The following is a 2,861-nucleotide window of genomic DNA, read 5'->3' as shown; positions in this document are numbered from 1 at the left end:
CAATTAAAACCTAGATTAAATTCTTGATTAGTATATATAATCATAAATTTTAAGCCCACCCATATCACCTCACACAAAATCCTTTTATCCTAGCTAAAGATAACAAAAGTAAAGAGATTTATCTCTAACTTTAATCTAACAATCTTTAAGCATTTCACTTGACTATATCTTACAATTCAGAATACTTCAATACAAATAGTTATCTCAATTAAATGGACAGCAAGGGCTTACCAGAGAACCTAAAGAATTCTTAAATTTCCCTAGTAATAAATTTGAACAAATCTAACACATTCTCTTATAAGTATCAACCTAACTTATAATAAAATAAATTAAAAACATGTATAAAGTTTACAAAATGAAGTTATTTAAATTATTAATTTAAACATGTTTAAAAAATGACATTTTCTTGACAAGTGAAAACATAAAAGATAAGTAAATTGTTGATCACATTTCATTAATTATAGCTAAATAATATATGAGTGTTCTATTTGATGGTTTTTTTTTCTTTTTGTGTATAAGTTTGTGAACATTTATTCATAAATGATAAGTCTTTGTCTCTTTGCAAGGTTCGAGACATAATTTGCAAAGATTTTCCTGACTTGGAAAGGTACGACCGCTTTATCTTTTCTTTAGTTTGAATGTTCTTAGGGATCATAATATTTTAATGCATTTAATAGACTTTGTTGTTGTTTATATGAGGTGGACCTTATATTTTTTAATTTTTAATGTCAAAGCAACTTGGTAATCAAGATCCTACAAGCATTAGTTCCTGACTGATTTATTCTCCGTGTGCTTAAATTTTTTTCTTGGATGTACTCTATTTCTTCAAAATTGGCTATGTCATTTCTATATTCATATGGTTATGGAGATCATGGTAGTAAGGTAGTATACAAGCACAAGATCTTAAGTAACTATTTTATTGTACTTTTCTTTGATTCATGTGACAACTTGGGATATTGTCTAATTGAATTTGTATAAGATAGTTTTCTATTGTTTGGTGTTTCCTAAATATATGAGGATTAATTATGTTTTGGATAGTGGTTGAGCTAGAATAAGGTTTTGTTACACTTGATATAGTTTGAACTAGGGTTTACTTTTACTTAAAATGCATGGATTAAGTTATCTAAGATGAGGTTCTAGTTGACTTGTTATTTTGGTTAAATGGCTAAAGTTTTATTCAAGGTTAAGAATTGTATTTCTAATCCTAGATCATTTTTTGTTGTTTTGAGATAGGTTATAAATGACACAAAGAGAAAGACAAAAATATAATACAATAAATCACTAAAAAAAATTAATAATTCTTAAGGTTTAGAAAGATAACAAAACAAAAAATCTTGAATATAATATTAATATTTATCTCAAAAATGATTATTTAATGATCTAATATTTATATATATTACATTCTTGAGACATAATCTGTATTTATAATTTACTTATAACACTTGTATTTTATTTTCTGGTTTTTAGTATTTTTTTTGTTAATACACTCACATCATGACACTCCACTCCACTCCTGACTATCATTATAAATTTATACATCTCTAATATAATAATGTTAAAGTAAAAAATAATTCGTTTGGATAACTATATTTAAAAATTATATGAACTTAAACTTGTATTCTTAACATGTGAACTATCTTTTCCACATTAACATTAAAATGATCTGATCGAACTTTTATTTATACTAAACTGTGACAATTGAAACTGGCATGTAATATCTTACACCAAATGATGGCTTATTTATATGACTCTACCAAATGATAGTTTATGCCACCATATATATACCAGATACTAAATACGGGGTTTATAAGCTCATAGCTGATTATTAGGAGGTATAGTCCGGTATATATCTAGGGACAGAATACAATACTGTAGTCGGCGGTACCCGAGGGGCAGGTGAAAGTGCTGGAAGAATCGTCCTTGGCATAACTGTAGGCCTGAGGGCACTGGTTCTTGAATATCATCGAGTAGCTTGAGGGAGAGCAGTTGTCGACATGGGTGCCTCTACAGCAATACTCATCAGTTTGAAAGACAGTACAGGCACTATTGCATCCACCATCCACCTTCAATTGAGCAGGGCATGCAGCATTGACGTCGGCTTTGCATGCAGTGGCAGGGCACTGTGAATTGGTGGGATTGATGGAGAGAGGAACGTTAAAGCCGTCCACCAGGGAGACATCGTAGAAGTCCTTGTTGCCATCTCCATTGAGGGTGTAGTCGGCCAGCGTGGTCGGAACGCCTCCCGAGACTTGACAGCTCAGTTGGCTGTTGCAGTCACCGGTTTTACAGGTTCCTCGGCCGCTCGCATCAAAAGAGCAGCCGGTTCGGCCCCAGAATCTTGCTCCCTTTGTCCCCGCCGCCACATCCACCGTCCATGTCTGACCTTGGTCCAGCTGCTGCCCTCCTCCGGGTAATCCTGCCGCCCAAACCGTGTACCCGCACTAGTTCTTTAACTCAAACTTAACTGCACCCGCCTCTGCAACAAAACACACACACACATATTATCATTGTGAGCATCGGATGTACGTAGTATTCAACTTAAAACTCTTATGCAATTAATACAGCTTACCTTGCATATGAAAAGATATGGCCAGTCCAGCCACAAGAAGAAGCACAAGATCTAAAACTGTTGCCATTGTAGCGTCTTGATTGAACGATTGAATGAAGATGGATAGATTGGGTATATGAGGAGGGATTATTCATTTATATAGAGAACATCGCTCCGCCAGTTATGGTTACAGAAGTCGTGTATCTTACGAGAGCCCCCGGTGAGCATTGAAATTTTCTCTTTAGAAGCCTCTAGATTTACTGTTTGAATAGTTCTTTATTCAATATCATATTATTGTGATTCTTTTCAATTA

At 33.6% G+C, this 2,861-nt stretch overlaps 1 pseudogene; it reads right to left on the bottom strand.

The window, feature by feature from the left end:
- Positions 1–1,850: 1,850 nt before the first annotated feature.
- Positions 1,851–2,636, bottom strand: LOC131070836 (pathogenesis-related thaumatin-like protein 3.7; annotated as a pseudogene).
- Positions 2,637–2,861: the final 225 nt, after the last annotated feature.

Source organism: Cryptomeria japonica, chromosome 8, assembly GCF_030272615.1.
Source record: "Cryptomeria japonica chromosome 8, Sugi_1.0, whole genome shotgun sequence".
In the NCBI taxonomy this organism is placed as follows: domain Eukaryota; kingdom Viridiplantae; phylum Streptophyta; class Pinopsida; order Cupressales; family Cupressaceae; genus Cryptomeria; species Cryptomeria japonica.
Note: the sequence above shows the minus strand (reverse complement) of the source record. Positions and strands in the feature narration are given on the sequence as shown.